General features: G+C 35.6%; 1 pseudogene; it reads left to right on the top strand.

Moving 5' to 3' along the window:
- Positions 1-13,134: 13,134 nt before the first annotated feature.
- LOC114095810 (ADP/ATP translocase 2 pseudogene) lies at positions 13,135-13,995 on the top strand (annotated as a pseudogene).
- The last annotated feature ends 5,338 nt before the right edge of the window (positions 13,996-19,333 follow it).

Genomic DNA, 19,333 nt, shown 5'->3' with positions numbered 1-19,333 from the left:
CCATTTATTCCCCTTCTGCCTCTCCCTAATCCTTTGGCTGAAGAGCTACCCCATCTAGATCTTTAAGATGTTAACTGATAAATCTTTCCTTAGATTCCCAGAACTCGTAATGGCCTTTGTAACGCTCTTCCCTAGTCTGTAGTTAACCAAATACAGGAGATTGAAGTTCATTGTCATGTTCCAGCAGAACAAGTAGCACGCTAGCCTGGCATGCGTGTGGCCTGGGTTGGATCCTCAGCACCACATACAAACAAGGATGTTGTGTCTGCCAAAAACTTAAAAATAAATATTGAAATTAATTCTCTCTCTCTCTCTCTCTCTCTCTCTCTCTCTCTCTAAAAAAAAAAAAAAAAAAGAAGAAGAAGAAGATCCATGTCCTACATAAGGAAGACCCCACTCACCAGAGTATAGCTTTCCTGCTCCTTGTCTCACTGGGCCTGCTTTCCTTCCCCAGAAAAGCCCTTTGCACCCTGGGGAGCCCCAAGATAGAGCTTTGAGGCAAAAGACCCTCTTTCAAAATTGCTAGCACTTAAATAAATTTGATTCCTTACAACCAGCTCTTCTCTTCCAAATATTGGTGTCTTCAAGTTGTAGTCACTACAGATATTTGATTCCAAAAACAAAACTTCATAATGACTTGCTATAATTTATAAAATATCAATGAGGAAGGCTATTTTTTTTCTCTTCGGGAATTCTTTGTTAATATTTTGATCAAGAGTGATCAACACTCAGCCTCTATATACAAGGATCATGGTGATGTGCCAATGAAGAAGCCATCTCTCCTTAAGCTGGATATCATAGGATTTAAAGCTTTCTATTGTTTTTACCCAGTGAACTGCCTACTGACCTAGTTGACTTTCTACCTCACCCTAATCTTGTTTATCTTTGAGGATAGTATTCCTGAAGACCAGAAGTTACTCTTCAAGAAGGCTCTCTGAAGCTAGTTGGATCTAAACTCCCAGCTAACTCTAACTTCATTATAATTCCAACCACATGATAAATAACATTCTCCAGAGGCATGTTGTTAGAATACGTAGGCAGATGGGTAGAACTGAGTAAGGGTATGGGGGAAGGGAGAATAGGGCTCACTACAACCTAAGTGATTTAAAAAAAAAATCACTCCACCTCAGGTGATGGAAACCCTATCCATAAACCCCCTTCATCATTATCAGGTACCACCTTCTTAAACTAGAACTGGGTATAACCAGTTTAGGGAATTTTCCATATTATAAATAAATAAAAGTTCCATCTTATAAAGTTGCCTGAGACAGGCAACTTTCTCAAACATATTCATATGCATAGCACTGAGGCACTGTCATTTGGGAGACCCCAACTAGTTGGTAAGATAGGCTGCTATGTATTATATTTCCAACTCAAAAATCAGAACATAAGGCTCAGTTTTGTCTAGAAACTTTTCCTTTTCACATATTCCAAATCTCTAATTTTGTAGTCAGTCCAAATCACATGATTATGTCACCTAAGAAGATTTCTCATAAGATCTTAATCTAACAGTTTTCCTCTCAGTCTTCTTTCCTCATGTTTCCCATAAACCGAATTCAGTTATCACAATTCAAGTAAAATAAATTTCACTTTAATAGAAATAAACCCCAAAATATACTACTAGAGCCTAGAGCAATTTTAGAAAATTGAATGAAATTTCAGAACCAATAGGATAAATTTAGATAATCTTTAAAATTTCTTTAAAAAGTGGAATGGGACTCAAAATCCTAGTTCTTTAGATCTGCTTTTTAGAATAGGTAGGCAGATAGGTAGACATGAATAGTGGGATGGAAGAAAAATAGGGCTAACTACAATGTAACCAATCACTTCCCCTCAGACTATGGAAACCCCACCCATAAACCCCCCCTCCTTCATGAACTAGAAGAACCAGCAAGGTACCACCTCCTCAACTAGAAGAACCAGCCAGGTATAAACCGCTTAAGGAAGTTTTCAACTCCAAAACACACAGCACTGAGGCATTGTCATTTGGGGGACCCTGGGTCCTATAATTTACCTCCTGGCTTTAAACCAGCACAGGTGGTGCACCAAGAACAACCACCCAGTTACCAACCCAAATACATAATGCCTGAGGAGGGAGTTTCTTGGACCAAATTTAAAAACCTACCACATGGAAAACACAAAGCCATTTCCTTTCTGGTAAGTGGCCTGCTCCACATGGAGCAAACCTGCATTGCACTAAATAAACTCCTTTTATTTATTCTATCTAGGTCTCTTGACCAAAATCTGCCTCTCAAGAAGAGGAGAGCTGAGTGACATTTCCTGGTAACATGGCATCCTCAACCGGTACCTATAGTTATGTCCAATGTAGCAAGTCCTTTCGAGGCCCATCAAGTTGACTGTTCAAGTTGCTGCATTCTTTGTCGAATGCGAGTTCAGGAGAGAGGCACACATTCTCATATCACAAATAATTCTCCATCTCAAGCTACATTTATCACAGGCAGGAAAAAAAAAAGAAAGAAAAGAAAAGAATCTCCTACATAAGAGGAAGAAAACAAAAAGATTGAACACTGTAGCTTCAACCTTTCCGATTATTTCTCTGAAGTCATTCCCTGAATTCTCTTCAAGCTACCTAGAGTTTGGCTGTTTCCAAAATCAAATATATTTTCCAAAGACAAAATTTCTCATTTCTGAGAAGATTCAACATTGATTGTACAACATTCTGCTCTGCTTGATTTTTTCAAATGAATCACTTAACATTATAGTCTCACCATGTGTAGAGAGTATTTACCCTAAGACAAGTTATTTCTGTATTTGAAATGTTGAAATTTACACCTTTGAGACTTTTACCTACAGGATGATAGATTCTGTCTTACCTGCCTGGGCATGTTGGACTGAATTGAGGTCACAGTTACGCAAATAACATTCCAAACATTTTTCTCCCACTGAATTAAAAGGGGCAGTTTGAGTTTCTTTGGCTCTCATTGGTTAAGAATTCTGACACCGGGCCTAGAGAGCTCTCCAGTCCTAGAATGGAGTGATGGCTATTCACGTGACCTCTGTGAGGTGTGAATCCATCCTTCCTACCTTTCTGCACCCTGGCTCTTTAGTCAGCATGACTCAACACTTGAAAATTGGGCAACAGGACTGTGAAAGTTCTATGTGAACTTCGATTTTAGAAGAGTGCCTGGTCTTCAATGTTGTCCATTTACTAATTAACAGAGAAGATCAAATTCTCAAAACTGTGAGGTAAAGTTCGAAGTTGAAATTTTAACACAGGAAAGCTGTGTTAATTCTTAGGTTTCCTGACATCTTATCAGTTTTTGACTTTAGATAATGAGATTATTGCATGTTATGTCTTTGGGATTTTTCTTCTTCTTTCCCAAGACTCCTTGGCCTTTACATAGTGGTCTCTTTCTTATCAGGCATGTCCATTTGTAAAAATCATTAAGTAATTGCTGATGAAAGATCTACTATTTCATAGTTGTGAAGAGATTCTTTTGAAAGCTATTAGGCAAATTAATCATCTCAAGACTTTGATAATAAGGATATGTAAAAGATGACTGAGGGCATGCTCTATTTTATCCGGAACAGTCTGCACTGCTGACTGGGGAGTGTCCTTTCTTTCTCAAGGGATTAAAGTAAGATAAAAGTGTCTCATTCTTCAGTATACAGATGTTCTTTGACTTCCATGAAGTTACAACCTGATAAATGCTCTGTAACTCTAAGTTTAAACTATTTTAAGTAAAAATTCATTTAATACACCTACCCTATGGCACATAATAGCTTAGCCATACAGTACTCTATAGAGCATTGGGTTTTCACAAGGCTAACCGGGAGCTGCAGCTTACAGCTGCTGCCCAGCATCATGACAGTATCAAAGCATATACCATCCCCTGAGAAAAAGATAACAATTCAAAGAAGAATTTCTACTGAATGAGTATCACTTTAACACCATCATAAAGTCAAAAAATTTTAAGTTGAACCATTGCAAGTTGGAAACCATCTGTACCATAAGAGTGAGTTCACATACAGAAAGGAGGTGGGAATGTGTGGAGGGATAAACGAGGTTATTAGGAAGAGCAGAATAAAACAGAAAACAAGCTTTTGTTTATGGTGAAAAATGCTGCTTTCAATGATCTCAACAAAACATTTCTGCTCTAGGTTTGGTTAGTCTGTCAGAAGAATTAATAATCACTATTAATTATTATTACTGCCTAAGTCCCATCCGTGTGTCCCAAAAAGAAGTCAGAATAAGAAATCCTCTCTCAGTTAAACCCAAAATTTCAGCAGTGTCATCCTATCCAGCTTTCTTTCAAAGTCATGTTTCATTCTGCCATTGATGTATGTATCTAAGTTCTTTTGGAATCCACTTATCTCATAAGGTTTTGTAATTCATTTGAGTGCCAAAATATGTTTAGTTATTTTGGTAAAAGATCCTACTGATATTTTGTTGTTCTGAGAGTATATCCTGACCATTTGCTACAGGTTACTCATTTTCTTTATAGAGGTAACTACTCTCATAGGAGGTCTAAACAACACTGAACAATGGCCCTAAACAGCTTTCTATCATTGCCACCTTTAGCTTAGCAAAACAATGGGACAGGCAACTTTCTCAAACATACTATTCCTATTGCCAGTTCTAATTACTAATATCTTTAAGTAATTAGTATTTAACTGGTGAATAAATGTCTCATTAAAACAATTCTGATAGGCTCATAATGCCATCTAGTGGACTGTCCTTAAAATATCATTCCAGGGGTCTTTATATTTAACCTTCAAAATAATCTTTTTTTTTTTCTTTTTTTTTTTTTGAGGAAGTAGCCAGAGCTACTAGCCAAGAATTATTGATCAGGATCACCAAACCCTGAGACAAGTCTATGATAGTATTTCTAACCTTGGTATCACTGAGGGAAAACTAACCATCTCCTGTGCCTTGAGCTCCTCATGTTTAATGGATGGAACTAATGCCATTGGAATAAAGGATATCTGTACAAATATATAATCCAGGGCATTCAGTTCAGCCTAATAAAAGTATACAGCATTTGGTATCTCGTGCTTGCTACCTTGGGTTTACAAATATAATCACTCAGTTCTCTTAAATAATAGTAAGTGACATTTATGACATTCTTTTATAAATACAAATTTTACAGTTTCATGTAATCCTAACGGTAACTTTGTGAACATGGGATTCACTTTTGATACACATGAGGGAATTTAGAAGCTCAAACTCAAATATAGGTTTTCAAAACCTCAAATCCTTCCCATAAGTTAGTTGTGTATTGAGTGATATTTAATGACAAAGGAGATCTTCTCTCAAATGCAGAGATGATTAAACATATGGTTACCTATTAACATGATTTACTATGCTAGTAAACATGGAAGGAAAAAAGTATAGTAATCTCAACAGATGCGTAAAAAGCATTTGATAAAATTCAACTCCCATTCTTGATAGTGAAGTTCATAATAGGTAGTAAAACAATGCTATAATAGTGTAATAAGAATCTTACCCCAATGCTCACATAATGGTGAAGCATTGTAATGATTTCTAAATGAATCCAGTAATAAGGATAGTATTTCTGATATTATGACTATTAATTGAACAATATACTTGAAGCCTCAGGCAATGGAATAAGGAGAGATACATATTTAATTGTTAGAAGTAATTTGATTGTTTACCAAAAGTTATCTGAAAAACAATCTAAAAATGAGAGCTTATAACGTAGTTAAAAGCAGAGATAAATACAAAAAAATATATTTTTATATAATTAGAAAATATTATAGAGAAAATAATTCTACGTACAATAGAAATGGAAAAACACTGAAAAACATGCACAAAAAACTTCATAAACAAGCAAACAATAGCAGTTCCGGAGGCTGAGGCATGAGGATCTTGAGTTCCAAGGCAGCCTCAGCAAAAGTGAGGTGTTAAGCAACTCAGTGAGAACCTGTCTCTAAATAAAACACAAAATAGGGCGGGTAATGTGGCTCAGTGGTCAAATACCCCTGAGTTCAATACCAGGTTCTCAAAAAAAAAAAAACAATATGAATATGCTTAGGAATAAATCTAATGAGAATTGTACAAGTCTTATGTGAATAGGAATTAGACTTTATGAAATACCTTATTAGCATTTATTAAGATGATTACCTATTTTTAAAATATGTTTGACTGTGCTAATTATTACAATTTGGATATGGAATGTTCCCTGAAGTCTAGTGTTGAAGCTTTCATACACAAAGTAGCAATGTTCAGAAGTGAGTTTTTCAGGCTTGAATCACACTCTACCACTGAATCAGAAACAATACATGCAAACCTAGACTTAAGGTGTCATCTAGAATGGAAATAACAGAATGGACTACAAATTCAGAGAAATATGCAGGCTACTTACAATTTCTGAAAAAATAGGCACAAAGCCATATGACAAAGACTGGAATAAATACTTAATCCACCAATATACAGATGATATCTTAAATCAACAATTGATAACTTTCAGAGAATCATAACCTAACCTAAGTGTCAAAATAAGGCACAGAAACTGATCATATAGTAACCAATATGGGTGAAGAATTTAAGGACACCCAATGAGCTTCAAGGAAATAGATATGATCCAATACTCTGAGGTAGAAGCAATATTAAAAAAAATCAAAAGTCTGCCAAAAGTATAAAACTGATCAAAACTAAAAGTACAATAGAAGGCATCAATATCAGAAGAGACCAAAAAGAAGAAATAAAAAGTGAGGTCTATGACCAGCCATTTAAAAATAAGCAGAAGGGTCAGACATGCTGGTGCATGGGACTCAGGAGGCAGAGGCAAGAGGATCACAAGTATGAAGCCAAGTCTCAGAAACCAAGGGAGACCCTAAGCAATGTGGCAAGACCCTGTCTCAAAAAATAAAAAGGAATGGGATATGGACAATGGTAAAGCACCCCTGGGTTCAATCCCTGGTATAAACAAACAAGGGGAAAAAAAGTGGAATGAAAAGAGCTTATGTGAACTTTTAGACAGTGTTAGGAACAGTGTTATTCAGTGTTCAAGAGGAACTTGAGAATGCAAAGGTATAGAAAGTTTATTCAAAAAAATCTGAGAAAACTTCACAAATCTAGGGAAGGCTATAAATTTTATTATAACCCAGTTATCAAACATTAAAGCCAAATATTCTCAAGGCAGTAGGAGAAATGAATCAAATAACACATAACCCAATGTACTTGATAGCAGACTTGTCAGCAGGAACTTTACAGATCAGGAGAGAATGGCATGAGATTCTTATAGAAATAGAGTAAAAAGAAATACCAACTAAGATTACTATGCTCCTTTATAAATGGAGAGATCAAGATGTTCCCAAAGAAAGGCTGAGAGAATCAGACCTACCTATAAGAAATGCTAAGGGGAATTCTTCAGACTGAAAAAAAAAAAAAAAAAAAAAAAAACATTGAGTAAGAAGAAAACATTGAAAATTATAAAAGTGATTGTTAAGAGTAATTATATAACAAATCCAAAATACTTTCATATAAGCATGGTGTATAAACCATTCATATCTTTAGCATGAAGACTAAAAGCAAAACTACATTTAGATGCAATGACAGACCATACAGAATGATGTAAACTGGAATATTAAAGATTCAAATGCGGGGAGGAACCAACATAACTGGAGAGTTTTCTTATATTTTGTCTTGTTCTTTTGTTTCTGTTATCTATTTGATCATGTTTTTTAATCATTTCAAAATAGCTTGTTATAGTAAAAAACAAATTGTAAGCCTTGTGGTAACCATAAAGCAAATATCTAATAGATCAACCAAAAATAAGCTAGGAATCAAAGCACACTCCTAGAGCAGTTTACTTAACCATGAAATACTCCAAGAGGGAGAAAAGAGAACTACAAAATTAGAAAACAATGACCCTGAATATAAATGGACTAAATTGTCTAATTAAAATATATTGAATGATTGAATGGATTAAAAACCCAAGAACCAATAACATATGCTGTTTATAGAAAACTCACTTCACCTCTAAGGACACACATAGACTGAAAATGAAGGTATAGAATAAGACATTCCAAGTCAGGCACAGTGGCCCAAGCCTGTAATCCAGAAGACTGACGCAGGAGGATTGCAAGTTCAGTCAGCAACGGCAAGGCACTAAGCAACTCACTAAGACCCTGTCTCTAAATTAAATTTTAAATAGGGCTTGGGATGTGGCTCAGTGGTCAAGTGCCCCTGAGTTCAATCCCTGGTACCCACACCCTCCCCTGCAAAAAAAAAAAAAAAAAAAAAAAAGACATTCCATGCAAATGGAACACAAAAATAAAGCAGGAATAATTATACTTATCAGATAAAACAGATGTTACATCCAAAGCTATAAAATGAGACCAAAAATCACCCAAACATATAAGAGTAATATTAATAGAACTAAATGAAGAGATAGATTCCTAAACAATAACAGTAGGAGATTTTAACACCTCACTTTCATCAATGGACAAATCATCCAGACAAAGCCAACAGTAAAATGGGAGCATTACATTATATCGTAGACTAAATGGATCTAATAGACATCTGTAGAACATCCCATTCAACAACTGCAAAATGCATGTTCTTCTCAATACAACTTGAAATGTTCTCTAGGAAAAAGATATGATAGGCCACAAAACAAATCTCAACATATTTATAAAATTGAAGTCATATTGAATATCTTTTTCCATCACAATTCAATAAGATTTAAAACTTTGGAAACTATACAAATACATGGAAATTAAACATCTTACTCTTGGACAACCAATGGATCAAAGAAAAATTAAGAAAATTTTAAAATTTATTGAAAAAAATGAAAATAAAGATATGACATAATAAAACTGATATAGAAAAACCAGCATTGAGAGGGACATTTATTGCAACTGATATCTACATAAACAAAGTAGAAAGATCTCAAACATTTTATGGAGCCTCAAGAAACTAGAAAAACAAGACAAAAAAAAAAGCACCAAAATTATGAGGAATGGGGGAACACCAAAATTGCAGATTAGAGAAAGTCAACTTCCTGGTTGCTTCATGGTATAAAAGCAAGAAAGCAGACACACAGCTTCTCAGCAAGGTTAGAAGAGAGGACTTTACTGGGAACTAATTGTGTACATTCAAAGCAGATTGGGTATAGGAGGTTGGATATAACAAAATACAGAAGAAATTCCCAGGAGTAGCTTCTGCAAGTGTGAAAAAGAGTGGAGGGATATATCAATTAAAGGAACCCATATTTTTAAGAGGCCAGAGATACATCTGGGTATGGAGAGATCAGAGTCCAAAGACTCTGCTTAACTAACCTAAAAGATGCCATGCACAATGTCTGAACTTCCAGGGAGAACAGATGAAGGAACCAATTGCTGCCATGGTTCCTACAAATCGTTCATAGACACTTACAAATAATGATGTTTCTTTTTACTCATTTCTAGCATTTTTTGAAGGCAGTTATTTTTCATGGATCAGTATTTTAAGGACTAGGATGTTTGATGAGTATATATTGGTTTTGTTCTTTTGTTCATTCATTTTTATTTTCAAATTTTTCTCCCATTAATCTGTTTCCCTTGATTCTCTTTGTCTCTTTTCCTGTGATAATAGTTAATCTCTAGTGATCACTCTTTCACTCTTCCTTTAATTTTATACTCCAAGTTTCTCTCCTCCTTCATAATAATCATCACACCCTACATCATTTCTGTTCTATCCCTGTTCACCACTTGAAATTGTAAACCCTTTTGTAAACTTAACTGTTTTTACCCTGGGCAATAACTGATCATATCTTTTCTATTTATTGTGACAGTTAATATTGTAGATGTCATAGAAGGAATTATTTGGTTTAATGCTGTAAATTGTTTGCATTGGTGGTTGTTATTATTTGTCTCCCACTAAACAGTGCGGTACTGGAAACTGTCAGAGATACTACAAATCCATGGGATAAAAACTCTGTGGCCTCAAAACCATACTGTTGAAAGAGTAGATATGCAAACAACATGGAAAAGCAAGAGGACAGATCACTCCCAAACAAACCAAAATCCTCCTAACAAAATCCATCAACACCACAATGGAAGAAATGTCAGAGAAGGAGTTTAGAATGTTCATAGTCTGTGAGATTTAAGACAATGTAAGGAATGAAATCAGGGGGATATACAGGTAATGAAAGATCACTTCAATAAAAAGAAATTCTGTTAAAAAAAGAAAAAACAGGCAAAAATACTTGAAATGATGGAATCAATAAACCAAATTAAATATTCATTGGAAAGCTCCACCAACAGACACTTAGAAGATAGAGTTTCAGGCAATGAAGACAAAATATATAATCTTGGAAATAAATTTGATGATGGAGAAAGATATTAAGAGACCATGAACAGAATTTCCAATAAATATGGGACAACATGAAAAGATCAAATAGGCTTGGAGATACAAACCGACCCCCCCCCCCAAAAAAATGCAGTCTTTTTAATGAAATAAGATTAGAAAATTTCCCCAAACTTAAGAATAAAATGGAAAAATCAAATACAGGAGGCATACAAGACACCAAATATACAACAGACCCACACCAAGGCACATTATTATGAAAATGCTTAACACAGAGAGTAAGTATAGAATTTTAAAAACTTCTAGAGAAAGCAACAAGTCAGATATAGAAGAAAACTAGATCTCAGCTGATTTCTCAATTTAGACCCTCAAAGCTAGGTGGTCTTGAAATAAAAAATACAAAGCTCTAAAAGGGGTATACATGTAATTCAGACCTCATCAATCAACAAAATCCATGTCCTTGATCATAGCTATTGGTTCAGGAATGGTTGTTTGGCTCAAGTTGGTCTATTGTTAACCCTAGGAGTTTTACTGAATTGTGAAGAAGTTTTCTTTATGGAGGTGCTTTAGCTTTGTAGAATGAAAAATTCAAACCAATAAGGCCTATCACGACGTTGCATGAGCCACTCTGAGAATGAAGCCAGTGCAAAGGAAAACAGCCAGAGATGGAGAGACTTGAGTCCTGATGACAGCATTTGTGCCCCTGGATCCAACTGTGCCTGAAGCTAGTATATCCCCTGGACTTTGCAGTTATGTGAACCAATAAATACCCTTTTTTGCTTATGTTACTTTGAGTTGGGTTTCTATTACTTGAAAATGAGTCCAAACTAATACAGTACTTATACAAACATTGAAACTTGAAAGGTCCAAGGCTTTGTTAAACTAAGGTTTATAGCCTCACTGATATTTTCTAAAGTTAAAGAAAATAAGACAAGGACTGAGAGAATATTTAAATTACTACAGAAGGATAAAAATTACATGGTAGAAAATAGAACACCTAAATGTCCATCAGTAAAGGATTGGTTACATAAAATACAATTGAACCACATAAGAAAATCTACTGTTAAAATGATCAAGGCACATTTGTTGGGAATGGACATAGAAAAATGGCCATGATATATTAAGTGAAACAAGTTATTGATAGAAAAATACATAGTGTGAACTCATTTGTATATGCTTATATTTGTAAATGCCTAGAAGTCTATTAATGGCTTTCTTTGAACAGTATAGATTACACGAGAGTTAACTTTACACATTTCTGTATTTGAATATTTTACACTGCCACATTACTTTTTAAACTTTATTTAAAAAATAAAGAATTTTTAAAAATTAAAAAAAAAAAAGAAAATGGATACTAACCAAAAATATTATATCCAGCAAAATTAAGCTTCAGGACTGACAATGAAATAAAAATATTCCATGACAAGAATTAAAAGAATTTATAATTAGAGAGTCTATACTACAAACACATTCAATAAAATATTTCATGAAGAAGAAATTAAAAATAAAAATGAAAACCAGAAAATGGAGAAACTGCACTAGAAAAATAGTTAATCAAAGGAGAAACTAATTCAAATTAAAAATGAGAAATAAATAAAAAGTGAAAGTGAATAAAATTATATCTCAAAATTAACACTGAATGCAAATGGCATAAATTCATCAATCAAAAGACATAGACTAGAAGATTGGATTAAAAAACAAGACCCAAAAATATGCTGTCTCCAAGAGACTCACCTCATAGACAAAGACATCCATAAACTAAAGGTAAAAGGATGAGAAAAAAATTAATATTAACATGATCCTCATAAATAAACAGGGATTTCTATCCTCATATCAGATAAAGTGGACTTCAAGTCAAAGTTAGTCAGAAGGGACAAAGAAGGCCATTTCATACTACTTGAGGGAATTATACATCAGCAAGACATAACAATTGTCAATATTTATGCTGCCCAAAAAAAGCACCTACATACATAAAAAAAAAACCCATCTCAATTTCAAGAATCAAATGGCCATAACAGAATAATACTGAGTGAATTTAACATGTCTCTCTTATCCTCAGATATATCCACCAAACAAAAATTAAATAAACAAATGATAGAACTAAAAAATACATTAATAATTTAGACCTACCAAGCATATACAGAATATTTCATCCATCAACAACTGAAAACAGATCCTTTTCTAAAATAGATCATATCATAGGCCACAAAATAACTCTTAGAAAATACACAAAAAAATAGAGATAATACCTTGCATTTTATCAGAGCATAATGGAAAAAAATTTAAAAATCCACAATAAAATAAGAAATAGAAGTTACTCTAACACCTGGAGAATAAATAATACACTATTGAATGACCAATGAATAGGTGAAGAAATCAGTGATGAACTTAAAAAAAATACTTAGAGATAAATGAGAGTAGTAACACAACATATCAAAATCTCTAGACTCTGAAGGTGGTTCTAAGAGAAAAGTTCATTGCATTGAGCACATTCTTTAAAAGAACAGAAAGTCACCAAATAAATAACCTAACATTACATTTCAAAGCCCTAGATAAATAAGAACAAATCAACATGAAAAGCAGAAGAAGACAGGAAATAATTAAAATCAGAACCCAAATCAACAACATTGAAATAATTTTTAAAATTCAAAAAAAGGTCAATGAAACAAAAAGTTCATTCTTTGAAAAAATAAATAAAATTAATAAACCCTTATCCAAGATAATGAAAAGAGAAGTGGGGGGAGAAAAACTCAAATAACTAAAATTAGTGATGAAAAAGGAAATATCCAGAGCCCAGGAGTCACAGCTGGTTCCTAGCCCAGTCTGTCTCTAAGTCGCCTGCCTCCTCTTCTTCCAACATGTCAGATGCCGCTGTGTCCTTCACTAAGGACTTTCTGGCTGGTGGAGTGGCCAGGACCATCTCCAAGACCCATTGAGTGGGTCCGCTACTGCTGCAGATAAAACATGCCAGCAAACAAATCACCACAGATAAGAAATGCAAGGGCATTATAGACTCCATGGTTTGTATCCCCAAGGAGCAGGGAGCCCTGTCCTTCTGGCATGGTAACTTGGTCAATGATACTTCCCCATCCAGGTTCTTAACTTTGCCTCCAAAGGTAAATACAAGCAGACCTTCCTGGGTGGTGTGGACAAGAGGACCCAGTTTTGGCACTACTTTGTAGGGAACCTGGCATCAGGTGGTGCTACAGGGGCCACATCCTTGTGTTTCCTATATCCTCTTGATTTTGCCTGACTCTGTCTAGCAGCTTATGGGGGAAAGCAAGAACTGAAATGGACTTCAAAGGCCTCGGTGACTGCCTGGTTAAGATCTAAAAATCTGATGGGATTAAGGGCTTGTACCAAGACTTTAATGTATCTGTGCAGGGTATTACTATCTACCAAGCTGCTTACTTTGGTATCTATGACACTGCAAAGGAAATGCTTCCAGATTCCAAGAACACTCACATCTTCATCAGCTGGTTGACTGCACAGTCTTCCACTGCCTAGCTGGGTTGACTTCCTATCTGTTTGATACTCTTCACCGCTGCATGATGATTCAGTCATGGTGAAAAAGAACTGACATCATATACACAGGCATGATTAACTACTGAAGGAAAACTGCTCATGATGAAGAAAGCAAAGCTGTTTTCAAGGTTGCATCGTCCATGGGTGGTACTGTTGTACTTGTCTTGTACAATGAAATCAAGAAGCTCATATAAGTTATTTCCTAGGTTTTTCCCACCTGTGAACAGACATGTTGTATTATATAATATATTTTGAGCATTCTGGATAGACTCATGCCTGTTTATCAATGGCAATCATTTGCTGGTTGAAAATGGGAAGCAATATTCACCTTAGGAGTTTTCTCTTAAAGCCCATTCCATAATGATGATGACAATAGAGATGGGATTCAATTATATTTTTTATTTTAGCCACTCCTGATAAATAACAAATTTGAAAAAATAAAAGTATCCAAAGGGGGGGGGGATATAACCATGGACACTACTGAAGTACAGATGATAATCATAAACTATTTTGAAGATCTATATTCCAAAAAATAGAAAATTATGAAGACATCAACAAATTTCTAGAGATATATTACCTACCCAAATTGAATCAGAAGGACATAGAAAATTTAAACAGATCAATTTCAAGCAGTGAAATTAAAGACACCATCAAAAGCCTACCAACAAAGAAAAGCCCAGGGGCAGAGAGATTCTCAGCCAATTTCTACCAGATCTTCAAAGAAGAACTAACACCAATCCTCCTCAAATTATTCCATAAAATAGAAAAAGAGGAAATACTTCTAAACTCATTCTGTAAAACTAGTATCACATTGATATCAAAACCAGACAAAGACACACCAAGGAAAGAAAACTTCAAGCCAATATCCCTGATGAACATAAATGCAAAACAAAAAAAAGAGTTCTTAGCAAAATATTGGCAAATTGAATACAAAAATATATTAAGATTATAATGCACCATGAGCAAATATGGTTCACCCCACAGATGCAAGCTTGGTTCTACATACAGAAATCAATAAATGTAATTCATCTTATCAATAGACTTTAAGGCAATAATCACATGATTTTCTCAATAGATGCAGAAAAAGCATTTGACAAAATTCAGCATCCATTTATGTTCAAAACACTACAAAAACTAGATATAGTATGAACATACCTCAACATTGTAAAAGTTATATATGCTAAAATCAAGGCCAACATCATTCTAAAGTGACAAAAATTGAAAACATTCCTTCTAAAAACTGAAACAAGGCAAGGATGCCCTCTTTGACCATTTCTATTCAACTCCATCTTGAAACTCTAGCCAGAGCAATGAGAAAGAAGAAAGAATTAAAGGTATACAAATATGAAAAGAAGAACTCAAACTATCCCTATTTGCCAATGGCAAGATTCTATATTTAGAAGACCCCCCTCAAAAAAAAAAAAACTCCACCAGAAAACTTCTAGAACTCATAAATGAATTCAGCAAAGTATCAGGATATAAAATTAATACACATAAAAAATTGCTTCCCTATATACAAGTGATGAATCAGCTGAAAGAAATTAGGAATACTATCCAATTCCCAGTAGGCATTAAAAAAATAAATAAAGTTTGAGAATCAATCTAGTGAAAGTGAAAGACCTATATAACAAAAACTACAGAGTGGTTAAAAAAAAAACATGATGAAGACCTTAGAAGATAAATATCTCCCATACTCCTGAATAGGCAGAATTAATATTGTCAAAATGGCCATACTACCAAAATCTCTACAGATTTAATGCAATTTCTATTAAAATTCCAATGACATTCTTCATAGAAATGGAAAAAGAAATCATAAAATTCACTTGGAAAAATAAGAGGTAAGAATTGCCAAAGAAATCCATAGAAAGAAAAGTGAAGCAGGAAGCATCACAATTCCAGACCTTAAATTATGCTGAGGAGTTATAGTAACAAAAACAGCATAGTATTGGCACCAAAATAGAATGAAGACCCGTGGTACAGAATAGAAGACACAGAGGAAAGTCCACATAAATACAATTATCACATACTAGACAAAGGCACCAAAAACATATTGGAGAAAAGAAGCCTCTTCAACAAATGGAGCTGGAAAAACTGAAAATCTATATATAGAAAAATGAAATTAAACCACTATCTCTCACCCTGCACAAAACTCAACTCAAAGTGGATCAAGGACCTAGGAATTAGACCAGAGACCCTGCACCTACTAGAAAAAAATGTAGGCCCAACATTTCATCATGTCAGCTTAGGAATTGAATTCCTTAACAGGACTCCTAAAGCACAAGAAGTGAAATTAACAATAAGTAAATAAGATGATATCAAACTAAAAAGTTTCTTCACAGCAAAGAAAATCATCAAGAATGTAAAGAGAGTCTACAGAATAGAAGAAATTTTTTGCTACCTTAGATAAAGAATTAACCTCTAGGATATACAAAGACCTCAAAAAAATTAACACCAAAAAATAATAATAATAATAACCTAATCAATAAATGGGCAAATGACCTGAACAGACACTTCACAGAAGAAATATGAATGGTCAACAAATATATGAAAAAAAGTTTCAACATCTCTAGCAATTAGAGAAATGCCAATTCAAACTACACTGAGATTCCATCTCACTCCAGTCAGAATTCTCAAGAATACAAGTAACACCATATGCTGCCTTCCTGGGAGCCCAGACCCAGAACCCACTGTGCTTGCCTCCTGGGGAGAGGAACACTGTGCCCTGGTTCCCTCTCCATCAATTGTGACTACACCAAAACCACCTCATTCTTAGGGACACTGCTGCCACCTCCACAGCCCTTTCCACGTGGTAATCTTCACTGTGGGATAACAGGGCCAGGAGGCAGCTTCCCATTGCATCACCACATGCCACAGTGTACCATCACTGAACAGGCCTCCCAATACCATCACACAGCCCATCTTTTCATCCCCATCTCTGAAAGTGGTGTCCTCCATCTTGGGACACCTCCACCACTATCTTGGGTTATCTCCACTACCACCTCCACCACCTTTATTTGGATCAGATTCCATCATGGAACTCCAACTGAGGCCTGGAAGCCCAACAGCAAGGTACTTACAGGCTTGACACTACTGCCATCACTAGCTAGGGATGTGGCTGCTTCCATCTAGGGACAACCAGGACCTGGAAGAAGTTAAAAAGGTCCCTGTGGGCCCAGTTGCACCAGAGGTGTCCCTATTAGGGGTGCTAACAGTCATCATCCTGTTGCAGAGGTAACAGGGAGCCTCACATGGGCTGCCTCTCTTTTTCTTCTCCTAACAGCCAACTTCTATTGATTTCTCTTTCACTCATCCTATGATCTAATACCTCTATATTTTTACATCCTATCTCATAAATATCACATGCTACCCCACCTTCTCTCTCTGTCCACCACTAGAAACTGTTAACACTTATGCAAACCTACTGGCTATATGGTAGAAGATAACCGGACATGTCGTTTCTGTTTATAGCAGCAAAACTGTAAGTGTCTAAATAGAAGCTAATTGATTTATGGCTGCATATTAGTTGCATTGGGTGCTGTAAACATTGATCTCTCCCTTAAAGGTGAGGTATTCCTAATCTGCAGGGACACTACAAGATTATAGGGTGGAAACTTCAATACCTCAGATCCGCACTGCAAGATAGGGAGACACATAGTCAACATGAAAATCAAGGGAGTAAAATGCCTTAAACAAACCAAGATAGCATAACAATAGAATCCATTGACAGCACATTACATGAAATGACAGAGAAGAAGTTTAGAATGTACATAATTAAAAATGATCTGCAAATTAAAGAATGACCTAAGTCCAGAACAACCCACACTGGCCTGTGCAGAACCCAAGCTCACAGGAGGCCCGGTCCACCCCTCCCCGAGCAGAGCAGACACCCACCACAGCCTAGCCTCTGGCACAGGACTCCCCTTCCAACCAGCAGACTACCAAGGGAGGTCAAGCCAAGTGACCCAGATCCATCCACACTGGCCAGTGCGGGTCCCAGGCTCACAGGAGACCCTGTACACCCCCAGCAAGGCAGACACCCACCAGAGCTTACCCTCTGACACAGGACTGCACCTTCTGATCAACAGACTACCAAGGGAGGTCAAGGCCAACAGCCCAGATGCACCACTCCAACTTGTGCAGGACCCAGATCCAGAATATAGTAGCATCCATTGAGGGACACCAGCAGGGTCTGGAAGCCCAACATCAAGGTGAGGACAGACAATCTACACAGGTACTACAATATAGAAATGACACTATAATATCTCAGATTCACACTGCTTGAAAGGAAGGCACATAGACAACATGAAAAAACAAGGATTATGGGACAGCATCAAAAGACCAAATATAAGAGTTACTGGGATAGAGGAAGGCACAGAGTTTCAAACCAAAGGAATGCATAATTTCTTCAATGAGAGAATATCAGAAAATTTCCCAAGCATGAAGAACGAATTGAAAAACCAAATACAAGAGGCTTATGGAACACCAAATGTACAAAATTACAACAGATCTACACCAAGTCACATTATAATGAAAATGCCTAGTATACAGAATAAAGATAGAATCTTAAAAGCTGCAAGAGAGAGGATTCAGATTACATATTGGAGAAGACCAATTTCTATCTCAGCAGATTTTTTAACACAGACCCTCAAAGCCAGGAGATCTTGGGAAAACATATACCAAGCTCTGAAAGAAAATGGATGCCAACCAAGAATCTTATATAAAACTAAACTAAGTTTCAGATTTGATGATTAAATAAAAACCTTCCATGATATACAAAAGTTAAAAGAATTTACAACTAGAAAGCCTGCACTACAGAACATCCTCAGCAAAATATTACAAGAAGAGGAGATGAAAAACAATGGTGAAAATCAGCAGAGGGAGGGATTACACTAAAGAGACATCTAATCAGAGGAGAAGCTGAGTCACATTAAATACCAAAAATAAACAAAAAAGGCTAAGAATACAAATCATGTCCCAATAATAAACCTGAATGTTAATGGTCTAAACTCACCAATCAAAAGACATAGACTAGCAGATTGGATAAAAAAAACAACAACAACAATATGCTGCCTTCAAGAGACTCAACTCATAGGAAAAGACATCTACAGATAGAAAGTAAAGGGTTGGGAAAAATCATACCACTCACATAGACCGTGGAAGCCAGCAGAGGTTTCCATCCTCATATCAAATAAAGTAGACTTCAAACTAAAGTCAATCAAAAAAGATAAAGAAGGACAGTACATACTGCTTAAGGGAACCAGAAACCAACAAGACTTAACAACTATAAATATATAAGTTCCAAACAATGAAGAATCTACATTCATCAAACAAACTATTCTCAAGTTCAAGAGTCAAATAGACCAAAAAACAATAATTTTGGGTGACTAACTCACCTCTTTCATCACTAGATTGATCTTCCAAACAAAAGCTAAACAAAGAAACTATAGAACTCAATAATACAATGAATAACTTAGAGTTAACTGACATAGAATATTTCATCCTTAAACAAGAGGATACACTTTCTTCTCAGCA

This window comes from Marmota flaviventris, chromosome 3, assembly GCF_047511675.1.
Source record: "Marmota flaviventris isolate mMarFla1 chromosome 3, mMarFla1.hap1, whole genome shotgun sequence".
Taxonomy (NCBI): domain Eukaryota; kingdom Metazoa; phylum Chordata; class Mammalia; order Rodentia; family Sciuridae; genus Marmota; species Marmota flaviventris.
Note: the sequence above shows the minus strand (reverse complement) of the source record. Positions and strands in the feature narration are given on the sequence as shown.